Source organism: Schistocerca cancellata, chromosome 2 (assembly GCF_023864275.1).
Source record: "Schistocerca cancellata isolate TAMUIC-IGC-003103 chromosome 2, iqSchCanc2.1, whole genome shotgun sequence".
NCBI classification, from domain to species: Eukaryota; Metazoa; Arthropoda; class Insecta; order Orthoptera; family Acrididae; genus Schistocerca; species Schistocerca cancellata.
This window is the reverse complement of record NC_064627.1, coordinates 220455023-220469965: the sequence shown is the minus strand read 5'-3', so window position 1 is coordinate 220469965 and position 14943 is coordinate 220455023.

The following is a 14943-nucleotide window of genomic DNA, read 5'->3' as shown; positions in this document are numbered from 1 at the left end:
AAATGACTCAAAATGCCAAACGTTTTCGGTAGTCACCACTGATCTTGTTCACTGGAGTGTTTCCGGTAACGGTATGGGATGTCAAGTGCAATAGTATTGTGGTCGGATAGTACTGCGCGTGCAATACTTGTTGCTGTTATGGTAGTTTATGGGAAGTCTGGTATGACGTAGCTCTCCCCGTTAGTCTATTCTATGTAAACCTCTGCCTTTTCACGTAGCTCCTTTACCTGCCACCACTTCAGCCTGCTTACTGTATTCATGGCTTGGTCATCCAATACAAATTTTACCCGCCAAACGTCCCAGCATTACCAAACTGACTACTCCTTGATGTCTCAGGGGACGTAATATCAACTGATCCAGCTAGTCAAGTGTGCTACAAATTTATTTTCTCTCGAATTCCATGCAGCACGTCTTCATTATTATTCGATTTACCATCTAATATTCGGCACTCACCTGCAGGATTGCATGTCCGAAGCTTCTATTTTTTGTTCCATAAAATTTCGGGTGAACTGTCTGATGTCTGCAATCTGCTGCCACGATATTTCAGCACAGAGACTTCTGGCCATCTTCAGGAGAATACTGACAGAGAAGGCACTGAGTTCCCGTATTTCAGACCCCGCCGGAAGGTGTATGGGGTGTTCAGTTGGCGTTGCGCAACGTCTTATGTATTACGTTAACCTTGTTAATAACCATTTTATAACCTCTTTTGAAGACAGTATCAATTCGATTCATTTGATTTCCCACTTCCCCTACAGAAATTCAGAGTCATCAGCAAGCCCCAAAATTTTCGTCTTTCTCCCTGAGCTTTAACACCCTCTCTAGATTTCTCCTTAATTTCATTTGACTCTTGCTCAGCGCACATGTTGAATACTATTGGTGACAGGGTACAGCTAAAAGTCACTCCGTTATGAGCCACTGCCTACCTCTCGTGTCCTTTTACTCTTATCGCTGCAGTCTCGTTCCTGCACAAGTTGTGGATAACCTTGCGCTCTTCGTATTTTATCACTGTTGGTTTCAGAATATCTAGGACTGTATTCCAGTCAGTGTTTTCGAAAGGTTGTCAAAATCTTGTGGTATACTTAACGGCAGTAAACATATGAGCTATAAAACTAACTTTAATTTAAATATCTGAGAGAATGACAATAGAAAAATCCATAGAAAAACAGATCGGAGGAAAATCTCGGTCTTTCATATTTAATAGGGCGTAAGGCCGCCATGTGCTGAAATTACATCTTCATACCGGGGGAACAGGCGAAAGGCCTGGATTTGTTCCTCCCGCTTTGAATGCTAGTCCATCCAATACACGTGAATACCGGAAAATGAAAATTTTCTGAGCGTCATTTTTTCACACAGTTTTCAGGGCAATTGTGTTCTCTGCTCTCTTATACGTACTCAGACTTGTTCCTAGTGTCGAATCCTGGAGAAAATGGTGCGTGATCTTTGTACCAAACTGTGCTTCCCAATGGGATTCCAAGTTTCAGGCGTCAAGCTCTGCTCCGTTTAGCAAAGCTTGGTTTGAAGAGAGAACACACAAGTTTTTGGTGAGTGGGCACAGAGTTTTTCCAACTATAGAGAAACGAAGAAAGGTAAGCAAGGCTTCCGTTCCGCAAGATTTACAGAAGATTGTCGATTCAACTAAACCTAAACCCATTCCACTTAATTCCATTGCATACAATTGACTTCTTGGATTTGTTACTGAAACGTTGTTGTCAATGCAGGCGTGTAAGTTCTCCAAATACAATATGATCTAAGTGTTCTCATTCCCATCCACCTCATAAAGCTATTGAAAGTTCTTACTCTAAAACAGAAGAATGCCAAAATCGGGGAGCAGGAACTCTTTGACGGTCTCTCAGACTGAATTTTAGGCTGCTACATGTTAGTTAGTGCCAAGGACCATTATCGCATCTCCTTTTCATTACAGGGTCATGCTGTATACTTGCAAATTTTTAGAGGTTGGCTGTAGCTAAAAAGAAAGTGCCTATTGTTATTCACTTGTGTAATTAATTTTTAATGAAATAACGCTTTTCTCTTTCTAAAAATTTACGTGTACGGTGCAATACTTGCTATCACACGTAATGTATTATGTAGGTTCACAAACACGCGCATTTTCGTATAAAAGTCCGAGCTCCAGCATACTCTTCTTCGATATCTCTTGAGGAGAATCTGGTAACACATTACTGCGCCCCACACACGATTCGCGAACAGACGATAACGAGAAAATCTGGGATATACAGCTGATACGGAGGTTTACGACAGTCATTCTTGCTATGCATCATTAGCGAATGGAACAAATAAGATGATGAAATTTATCCAAGAGGAGACAAGATTTCAAAATCGGCACTTTTTTTGCATAACTGATGCTATGATTTTGGAAACTTGTACTTCCCAAAACTAATATTGAAAGTTTGTATAGAAACTTACCAGTAAGACAGTTAGCTAGTACTCCGAAAGTAGATTCATTTGATACCCAAACGATAATCTTATTTCGAAGCATATACAAAGTGCATACTTTTATATTTTTGATACGGATATTGATGCCACCTTTACTGATGCAGCATCCTGAAACTTTAGAATCATATTATTTAATCCAGTAAATGCAAGTTATGAAATGTAGGTACAAAATATTCGAGAAAATTGGTTCATATCCCAATAACGTTATTTGGCACTAAAAATTACAAAACATGACATTTGAAAAAGAAGGACTGAGACAATCCTGTTGCATATCAACAAAATAACTATCAAAAAATACCATACTGAGGTTTCTCGACATAGAGAAAGAGAGAATAAACTTTAGAAACGGTTATTTAACTTGCAGACACTTTCTTTGCACTGGCTTAATTGAAGTTGTTGAACAAATGTATTCTGTAACCTACATTTTTTGTGTTGACTGGGTGAAGTGTAGCTGAGAGTCAGTATACTACGACTAGATGAATATCTGTTCAGTATGTGACATTACTATGCAGCCATGTTACATGCAGTGCACAGTTCGAAGCTCTCTGACTGCATGTGTCACTGTGTTGCAGCGTTTGAGAAGCTCCGAATTCCTGGAGCGGACGTCTTTGCGACCTTCTTGTTTCACACTTTTTCTCTTTTTCTCCTAGCGCTTAAAATGGTATTTTAATCTTTAAGGCTATATATTTGGCTGCGTAGATAAAGCACAGATGTGCACACCTACACTGTAGCACTGTCTTTTTCTCCACAGCTCACTACAGTTCGTGTAAAACTGAATGCGTAGTCAGAAATTCAACAGCGACCTTCTACACTCGCATACAAACAGTATGTCATTCCGTTCTGAAGTAAAGACTGGGGTGAGTTCATGGGAATTGTGGAGGGATGCACTGCCGACATTTTCAAGTTGTGCTTGTAACGTCCCACCGGTTAGTGAGTAGCTAAAAATGCTTTAAATACCTGTGAATTTCTTGACTTCTGTGTCCCTCGACGACTGCATACACGAGCTAAAATATGCTTGTTCAACAAATACAGGATACATAATGGATTTCACTACAGTGATGTAGGCCACACGTGAAGTAAAGCAAGTACGTAGATTTATTCACTTCAAACCTGTATCTTATGAGCTCATGATCAATCTTCGGTGTAATACGCCTCGTTGTTACTACTACAGCTAACCGATGGTAGCACATACTACGCTGGCAATATTAAATAGTCCAGATGTAGTAGTATGATAGAAATGCATGTGTGACGTCCATTGTAATGTTCAACACTAATACTCAACAAAGTACGAATATAAAGTTACATATCATTCTGCCATTTGCGATATTAAATCAAACTGTTTAACACTTCGAAATAATCAAATGACTCAAATGGCTCTGAGCACTATGTGACTTAACAGCTGAGGTCATCAGTCCCCTAGAACTAAGAACTACTTAAATCTAACTAACCTAAAGACATCACACACATCCATGCCCGAGGCAGGATTCGAACCTACGACAGTAGCGGTAGCGCGGTTTCAGACTGAAGCGCCTAGAACCGCTCGGCCACACCGGCTGGCCCGAATCCGTCACTGCACTGTTCTAATATGCTGTTTTAGACAATGCGCAACACACGAGTTGCTCTACTGTAAATCCAGACTTGAATCATGCACCAAGAGCTTGTCTCAGCTGTCCGCACAGATCTGTCCTCTAGTGGGTCCAAAACTCATCTACCCTAACAATACTCGAGGCACAGTATTTATACTCTTCCTATAATGTACTAACGGTTATAATAATGCGAAACATAATTTATTATATGATATAGCTTAACTACATTATCAAATACTCTATGATATTCCCTACTTTGCTAGAACAACTTTAAAACATATTTTAAACACATAAAAGTCACATTAATATTGAAATTGCAGAAATAAGCATTCTAACAATGCTAAGCGATCAATTATCTATATTTTGTTAATTAGGCTCGACATTTATTTCCTACCATTTACAGATGATGGGAACGAAATATGTTATTCTTTTATCTAAACATTGTCCATATATTAATGTCCTGAATCTGATTCTGATTGTTTATGGTACAGAGGCTATTGTAACTACTATTGTTTGGTATTGCAATTATTCTTCTAAAATTCTTTTTCCTATTATCGAAAAGTAATTCAATTTAACTATCGCTGGAGATATAGGAGTATTGATCTAGTAATACGTAATGCAGGGGTGGTAACCATAAGCCTGGAATGTTACATGCTGAGAACTGACGTAGTCTCTTCACCAGTCTGTAAGTGTGTTGGGCCGGTCCCTTTCTGCACCACATCTTTATCTACATAGATACTCCCCAAGGCACCATACGGTGCGTGGCGAAGGGTGCCCTGTACCACTAATAGTCATTTCTTTTCCTGTTCCACTGGCACATAGAGCGAGAGAAAAACTACAATCCTGGAAATTGAAATAAGAACACCGTGAATTCATTGTCCCAGGAAGGGGAAACTTTATTGACACATTCCTGGGGTCAGATACATCAGATGATCACACTGACAGAACCACAGGCACATAGACACAGGCAACAGAGCATGCACAATGTCGGCACTAGTACAGTGTATATCCATCTTTCGCAGCAATGCAGGCTGCTATTCTCCCATGGAGACGATCGTAGAGATGCTGGATGTAGTCCTGTGGAACGGCTTGCCATGCCATTTCCACCTGGCGCCTCAGTTGGACCAGCGTTCGTGCTGGACGTGCAGACCGCGTGAGACGACGCATCATCCAGTCCCAAACATGCTCAATGGGGGACAGATCCGGAGATCTTGCTGGCCAGGGTAGTTGACTTACACCTTCTAGAGTACGTTGGGTGGCACGGGATACATGCGGACGTGCATTGTCCTGTTGGAACAGCAAGTTCCCTTGCCGGTCTAGGAATGGTAGAACGATGGGTTCGATGACGGTTTGGATGTACCGTGCACTATTCAGTGTCCCCTCGACGATCACCAGTGGTGTACGGCCAGTGTAGGAGATCGCTCCCCACACCATGATGCCGGGTGTTGGCCCTGTGTGCCTCGGTCGTATGCAGTCCTGATTGTGGCGCTCACCTGCACGGCGCCAAACACACATACGACCATCATTGGCACCAAGGCAGAAGCGACTCTCATCGCTGAAGACGACACGTCTCCATTCGTCCCTCCATTCACGCCTGTCGCGACACCACTGGAGGCGGGCTGCACGATGTTGGGGCGTGAGCGGAAGACGGCCTAACGGTGTGCGGGACCGTAGCCCAGCTTCATGGAGACGGTTGCGAATGGTCCTCGCCGATACCCCAGGAGCAACAGTGTCCCTAATTTGCTGCGAAGTGGCGGTGCGGTCCCCTACGGCACTGCGTAGGATCCTACGGTCTTGGCGTGCATCCGTGCGTCGCTGCGGTCCGGTCCCAGGTCGACGGGCACGTGCACCTTCCGCCGACCACTGGCGACAACATCGATGTACTGTGGAGACCTCACGCCCCACGTGTTGAGCAATTCGGCGGTACGTCCACCCGGCCTCCCGCATGCCCACTATACGCCCTCGCTCAAAGTCCGTCAACTGCACATACGGTTCACGTCCACGCTGTCGCGGCATGCTACCAGTGTTAAAGACTGCGATGGAGCTCCGTATGCCACGGCAAACTGGCTGACACTGACGGCGGCGGTGCACAAATGCTGCGCAGCTAGCGCCATTCGACGGCCAACACCGCGGTTCCTGGTGTGTCCGCTGTGCCGTGCGTGTGATCATTGCTTGTACAGCCCTCTCGCAGTGTCCGGAGCAAGTATGGTGGGTCTGACACACTGGTGTCAATGTGTTCTTTTTTCCATTTCCAGGAGTGTATTTTCTATATAAGGACTGTACATGGAAGAGACAGGGGAAAGACGGAAACATTATTTGTCACTGTTGTGTAAAGACACGCACCCATCTAGACTGTAGAACGGCACCGAAACCAGCGCCTCACCAAGTTTTAATTTCCTGTGAGCAGCGTGACATACAAGAAAACAGTGATTTCTGAAGTCATACTATTTCGCAACCATCTCAGAAATTTTAAATCTTCATTTCACTAGTGTCGCAGAAATTTGAGGGAATTATGTTATGAATAAAAAATTCTGTACCCAGATCCCAGGAGTGGGCAAATGTCACCCACCCCCCACGCCTCCTCCCATCACTCCTCGTACTAGACATACTGGTGTGGTTGTTTGGGGTGTATAGAGGAAATTGGAGAGGTTGGTCAACTTAACGAGAATCACAACCTAGTGTGAATTCTGCTCCGCTATACTTCTCATTTTTAAGAAAATCGCTCTAATCGCAATAGTTTCACACATCTTTGAGCCACGTACGACTGCAGGTTATCGCTGGAGAGAGTGCGGGGTGGAGCCTGTCCCTGGGAGACCGTCCTGACCTCTATTACGCCGAAGCTGTTGGCCACCTCTGAGCCGAGGCATAAATGTTTGGATCCGCCACTCAGCAGGAAAAATAAATAACGTCTGTACAGCACAGATTATTTGAAGTGGGTCAAGGTGACGCTTTTGTTCCACACCGCCAGTGCAATGACGCTAGTGTCAGTGACTGCTGCCAACAAAGCCTACACACACGGGTGTCTGCGTGACGCAAGACGCATATGAGCAGGGGGAGGAGGGGGGGCGGGGAGAGGAAGGGGAGGATATGCATGTAGATGAAGGATTCTATGTCAGAGACAAGACCGCAAAGTGAGCGATCAGATGCGTCATTTTATGGCAATACACACATTCCACCTCCACTGATTCTGTCGTCGACGAGATTTTTAATCTTCCTTCCCTTCATGTCACTCAGAAGACAGCATATCTTTCGATCGCTGTTATTCGGCCAATGCGTACCTATAGAGCGTTATTAAGTACTGACAATCACCCGTTATTCCGCGCAAGGGCTACCGTTAGCGAAGCACACTGTACAGAATATTTTATCTATAGAGACTGCCCTCTAGAGTGAAAGATTGATTTTGGTTTTCTAGCAATGTTACCGCTGTACGTTACTTACGATGTTGTAAAAGAGTCAAAATGAAGTAGATGACTGTTACTTTTGTATGTTGCCTGCCCAGCTAGGCTAATATATGTGCCGGGCAAAAGCCGGAGGCATCCGTTCCTAGCAATCGCCGAGCCTAACACAATTATGATAAACACTACATATCTTAAGCAAAAGATGCGCTTATAATACGGTAACTACGGGCTAGCTTACAGTGCAGAGCTTCCTCTTTAATGCTGCTAGCCAATATGTCGACTGCCAGACTGTGTAGCTTTCCCCATATGCTTCGTAACACCCTTGATGTGAGCATTGTGCTAGGTTTCTAATTTTGGAAGGTTAGTGAAGGTTTCAAAATGAGAAAAACTTGTTTTGTTAAGTGATTACTTCAAGTCTAAATCATTACTAATACCACAGAAATCATAATAAAATTTTTTTAAAATAATTAGCATCGTCTAAATACAAAAAAAAACCATGTTATTAACAGTTTTACGCTGAGCACTTTAATGTGTTGCGGAACATGTTGGGAAACCTTGGCGTAGAGTATTAGTGGCAGGAGAAAATAATAAATAAATAATCAGTCTAAGAAATACGTGCTTGTTGTTATCTGCAAGAGCCCACCCTATTGCGGATTAGTGCTTTGAATAAAATCACCACAGACAAAACATGTATGACGTGCTGAGACGACATACCAATATCGTCACCTACAGTTTCACCTACACATTAATATTGAACTGCTAATGGTGTCTAATCTTAATTGAGACATAAGGACTTTCATCTATCCACAAATTTAATCTGAGTGCATCTGTGTGCAGATGAAATGGGTCAGTATTTTGTACATTAGTTACGAGTTTCCCACTTGAGAACATTGTAGAATGTTCTTTCATTAATAATGCATACGAAATGGGTTATCCGGCATGGCCATATTTCCTTGTTTTTGTGAGAGTAATCAGTGTCGAAAAGTTTGTAGAAGTGTTCACAATCCACCCCTTATTTATTACACTTTTCTGGAGAAAAAGGAAATGCGACCAGAACATGGCATTTCTTGTATAGGACTGCAGCTTTAGAAAGATGGAAAAATCATGTTTAGACAATGGCCAAGCCATCTCTTACAGCATGGCATGTACGGTTACATCCAACCATCTGCTTCCTCATTCAGAAGAAAATATGGGATACTGCAAAATAATACTATATTCCGCAAATTGTAAGCTCATCGCGCTCGCTCGCCCTTAGCCGAGTTGGTGCATTAACTTTTTTCCGTTGGTGGTAGTCTTTGGGCTGCTGCAAGTCTAGCGTTCTACTTTGTCACTACACTGAACGTCAAGGAACTAACAACGGGACCGAGCGAGGTGGCGCAATGGTTAGCACATCGGACCCGCATTCGGGAGGACCGCGGTTCAAACCCGCATCCGGCCATACCGATTGACGGTTTCCATGATTTCCCTAAATCGCTCCAGGCAAATGCCGCGATGGATCCTTTGAAAGGTCATGGCTGATTTCGCTCCACACTCTTGACACATTGCGAGCTTGTGCTCCGTCTCTAATGCTCTCGATGTCGACGGGACGTTAAGCTCAATGTTCCTTCCCTCCTTTGAACAAAGGGGCCCGGAGGGGCGGCCTTACTGACCAGGGAGGGGCAATCGGCTAAAACGCTTGCTATTGGCTGTAGCCCGTGACGTCACACTTTATTTATTTATTTAGCGTATGGCGTCTACAGAGCAAAAATGCACACATACTATTAATTAATATAATAATCGAATTACAAATATATTATTAAATGATCTAAGCAGGTCACCCACTGAGCAGCACATGGAGTAGCATTCATGATATCCCTCCATTCTCCTTCAAACCTCCTCGCAGGACATTCGAAAATCAGGTGAGGGATTGTTTGTTCTTCTTCACCACAGTCGCATCGTGGGTCATCAGTGAGTTTCCATTTGTGGAGAATGGCGTTACACCTGCCGTGGTTAGTCCTCACACGATTAAGTCTGCACCAAGTTCTTCTGAGCATTTGCATTCCTTCCACCGGTATCGAAGGATCAAAATCAGTGACGACGGAACGGCAAACAGTCTACACACTAGGCGACCGAACTAGAATGAATTTCTCTCACGGTGAAGAAAATCTACAGAAGAAAACGTCACACTGAGGGTACCCAGAGCGGTGCAGTAGTGTAGTTACACACTGAGGAGCAAAGGAAACCGGTTCACCTGCCTAATATCGTGTGGAGCCCCCGCGAGTGTGCAGAAGAGCCGCAACGCGATGTGGCATGGACTCGACTAACGTCTGAAGTACTGCTGGAGGGGTTTGACACCATGAATCCTGCAGGGCTGTCCATAAATCCGTAAGAGGGTGTAGAAGTCTTTTCTAAACAGGACGTTGCGAGGCATCCCAGGTATGCTCAACCATGTTCATGTCTGGGGAGTCTGCTGGCCAGCGGAACTGTTTAAACTCAGAAAAGTGTACCTGGAGAAACTCTGTAGCAAGTATGAAAGTGTAGGATATCGCATTGTCCTGCTGGAGTTGCCTAAGTCTGTCGGAATGCGCAATGGACGTACATGGATGCAGGTGATGAGACAGGATGCTTACGTACGTGTCACCTGTCAGAGTCGTATCTACACCATGTGTTGCTTGAAAATCATTGTTCGCATGGATATATTTTGATCAAAATAAGGAAAGACAGCAAACTCTAACTTCTTCATCTGATTCTGAGTCAAAAATATCATTCTAGGTGTTAAAAACTAACACTAACTACAGACGCACCAATTAAACATGTAAAAATAGAAATAAGGAAACCAGTCATATCTACAAGTATCTTTCTTTGTTACGCTGTGTGATAAAAATTATACGGACACCTGTCTGAAAATGACTTACAACTTCGTGGCGCCCTCCATCGGTAACACTGGAATTCAGTATGGTGTTGGCCCACCCTCAGCTTTGATGACAGCTTCCACTCCCACAGAAATACGTTCAATCAGGTGCTGGAAGGTTTCTTGGGGAATGGCAGCCCATTCGTCACGGAGTGCTGCACTCAGGAGAGGTATCGATATCGGTCGGTGAGGCCTGGCACGAAGTCGACGTTCCAAAACATCAGGTGTTCTATAGGGCTCAGGTCAAGACTCTGTGCAGGCCAGTCGATTACAGGGATATTACTGTCGTGTAACCACTCCGCTACAGGTCATGCATTATGAACAGGAGCTCGATCGTGTTGAACGATGCAATTGCCATCCTCGAATTGCTCTTCAACAGAGTGAAGCGAGAAGATGCTTAAAACATCAATGTAGGCCTGTGACTTGATAGTGCCACGCAAAACAACAAGGGGTGTAAGCCCCCTCCATGAAAAACACTACCACAGCGTACACCACCGCCTGCGAATTTTACTGTTGGCACTACACACGGCCGGCCGCGGTGGCCGTGCGGTTCTAGGCGCTTCAGTCCGGAACCGCGAGACTGCTACGGTCACAGGTTCGAATCCTGCCTCGGGCGTGGATGTGTGTGATGTCCTTAGGTTAGTTAGGTTTAAGTAGTTCTAAGTTCTAGGGGACTGATGACCTCAGATGTTAATTCCCATAGTGCTCAGAGCCATTTCAACCACTACACACGCTGGCAGATGACGTTCACCGGGCATTCGCTGTACCCACACCCTGCCATCGGATCGCCACATTGTGTACCGCGATTCGTCACTCCACACAACGTTTTTCCACTGTTCAATCGCCCAATGTTTACGCTCCGTACACCAAGCGGGGCGCCGTTTGGCATTTACCGGCGTGATGTGTGGTTTATGAGCAGCCGCTTGAGCATGAAATTCAAGTTTTCTCACGTCCCGCCTAACATTCATAGTACTTGCAGTGGATCCTGATGCAGTTTGGAATTCCTGTGTGATGGCCTAGATACACGTCTGCGTATATATGAAGATGGTATCTGTTCTTTCGGACATCGTTGATAATGCAGCTCGGTAGAATTAAATGACAATGAAATGAATGACCTCAGCTGCATACAGGCGTTGATAAAAGTCAACAGGGACTGTTGAAAATGTGTTCCCCGACCGAGACTCGAACCGGGATCTCCTGCTTACATGGCAGACGCACTATCCATCTGAACCACCGAAGATACAGAGGATAGTGCGCAGGGACTTATCTCTGGCAAGCCTCCCGTGAGACCCACATTCGCAACTTGTTGTCCCACACTATATTCATAGTGCCCATGCCCATTATACTCACTACTCGCGGCTTTACTGCCGATTCCCGTAAGAGTTCTGGCACTGTTTGTGTATCCGCACAGAAGAAGATCGTCAAACGGCCGGTGAACCTGATACCATCTTTTCAGTATTAAAAGCTTTTAGAGAATAAATAAGTTAAGCCATTGCTACTGTAGGTAGTACGACACAGTACACAAAATCTGGGAAAGCTTTGCCGCCTTCAGAAATTTTATTTGTTCAAATAGTTGGAGAGTTGGCTGGCTCTGAGCACCATGGGACTTAACATCTATGGTCATCAGTCCCCTAGAACTTAGAACTACTTAAACCTAACTAACCTAAGGACAGCACGCAACACCCAGTCATCACGAGGCAGAGAAAATCCCTAACCCCGCCGGGAATCGAACCCGGGAACCCGGGCGTAGGAAGCGAGAACGCTACCGCACGACCACGAGCTGCGGACAGTTGGAGAGTTAGTTACTACTTGTTCCACAGATGTTAGTTACTTGCTCCCTACTCGTTGAGCGAGTCAGTAGACGATTAGAGTTAACATTAAAGATCACAATTATTTTTAATCCTAATAATGCAGGTACACTTAAAATCGCGTTGGTTTTCTTTGCTTTTATTTATAAATTTGTCTATAGAATAGAAGAGTTGTCTAGAAGAAACGATTTAAGGTTAGATTTAAAATTTGCTTTGCTGTCTGTCAGACATTTTATGTTACTGAGCAAATGATGAAATATTTTTCTTGCTACGTGTTGAATTCTTTTCTGAGCCATTGACATCTTTATTAATGGGTAGTATCGGTTATGTTTTATCTAGTGTTATGTGTTTGGACATCATTATTCTTCTCAAATTGTGATAAATTATTTACGACAAATGTAATTGGGGCATCTATGTCTTGTGGTGATGCATTTAAAATGCTAAACTTCTTGCAGAGATGCATATATGACGACTGTGGATGAACACATGTTATTATTCCTGCTTGCTTTTGTACAATCAATAGATTCTTTCTAAGTGAAGAGTAACCCAAGGAAATTATTCCGTACGACATTACTGAGTGGAAATATGCGTAATGTGTAAAGATGTTAGTACGTCTGTTTACAAGATTAACAATCATACGACAGTAATAGCAGCTGAACTTAGTTATTTGAGAAAATCAGTAATATGCGTGTTCCGTCTCAAGTTTATATCAGTATTTACACCCGAACATTTAGAGCATTCTACGCTATACCTTGACCCCTGTTTGTGCGCTACGTCAATTGATGGTATGATTATTTGTTGTATTGACTGAATGTAGAACCAATAATATCAGTTATCGGCTGGACAATGAAACCTTTATTTGGTTCACTTTACCGGTTTCGACAGTTTAAACAGTCAACTTCAAAAATGAAAGGAGCTCAGATTATTAGTAAGCCAACATCAAAATAAGAATTGGACGGTGATGTCTTAGAAATGATTGACAAAAAATACGTATATAAAGCACGTATGTTAAAAACGAATGTACAAATACCTAACAGCAGAATTACAAGTTTGTTAAAACAGAGGTAAAATAGTAAAGCTTAAGAGCACCAACATGTCTTTGCTACAGAACCAGTAAAACAGAGTGTCATCGGTAAAAATGTATAATATGTACGATGAGTGGCAAATAATTGACTATCAAATTCCACACAACGCGTAGTACGTATGACAAAGGTCAACGACTATACTATGATATTAAGGGCATTGAACAAGCCTATATACGCTAGTGTACGTGCAAACTGTAATAAAACTGTGACGCTTGAAGCTCGAGTATGTATTAAACCTTATAAAACCATATATAATGGTTAACAAAGACAGTAAACCATGGACCAAGTGTCAAATAACCAGGCTGGCCTTTGGAAACGTGTCAGCAGGAAACTCAAGTAAGTGAGCTGCAACCGTGTTTCGGTTGCAGGAAGTGGACGCCGCCGAGTCGAAGGCGTGTGATGGGCCACAGCGCGTGTTTACAAGTTGACCAGCTGTGTGGAAAGGAGCCTATAGAGCAGGGCCGCACAAACACGGAAAACCGCACGCGTGCAAAGCGAGGTGCAGCGAGTGCCTGCACAGTGCATCGGTTCAACTCGGCATACTTCGCCTCAACTCAGTTTGCTAGGTGAGGCCGACGCTGTGCGCTGCCAAATGCGCTGCCAGACGGCTTAGTCAACATTGGAATACGTAAGCGCAAGGCAATTACCGGAATAATGGAACCATTTGCTCCAAAAAAGGGAAAATTGCCGAAAGTCAATTTAAACCGGAATGGGAACTCTCCTACTTTTTTGTGCGTTGTGACGATAAAGCCAAATGTCTAATCTGCGGTACACTAATTACGTGTGTCAGAAAATCGTCTATTGAAAGGCACTACAGCAAATTGCATTCAGAAAAGTATAGTGATATAACAGGGGATGCCAGAGAGGAATAATTACGGAAGTTGCAAACTCTTGCAGAAGAGAATTCTGTATCTACAAACGACGTTTGTTGCAAGTACTTTAGCATGTATATTTTGGTAAAGGTCATGCGAAATGAAATAACATTTGTTGAGATTCCTTAGTTTTCGTTTTCGCATAAATTATTTCTAACGTATCTTTTTTTCTCCACTTTAGGGTGAAGAAGATGAGGGGTGCTGCGAAAGGACTCTCAGAGCTAGTTACAAAGTTGCTCTACGTTTAGCAAGAGCTGGGGGGGGGGGGGCATTTATGGACGGGCCATTAATAAAAAACATTATGTTGGGCGTAGTATAGACAATGAATCCCACATTAGCTCCCGCGTTCATCAGAATACCACTTTCCAGAATGACAATACATCGGAGAACCAAAGACACTGCTGAGAATTTGCATGAACAACTGGCAGCCAAAATTGAAAACTTCCTAGCGTACTCCATCGCACTTGAGGAGTCCACGGATATTAACGACACGGCTCAATTAGCAATATTTTTGCGTGGCGTGGACGACGACCTACATGTAACGGAAGAGCTCCTGGATATGATTTCGCTGAGGGACACTGTTACAAGGGCGCATATTTTAGCAGCTGTTGAAATGGCAGCTGAAGGAATAGGACTCTCTTGGGAAAAGCTGTTTTCCTTAACCACAGACGGGGCACCAGCAATGTGCGGTAAAGCAAAAGGGTTAATTGGCCTACTGCGGAAAAAACTTAACATGCCGAATTTACCTTCCGTTCATTGTTTTGCACACCAAAAGGCTCTTTGTGCGAAAGTTATCGGTCTTAAAGATGTGATGAGGGTAGTGGTGCGTATCGTGAACTACATTCGTTCTATG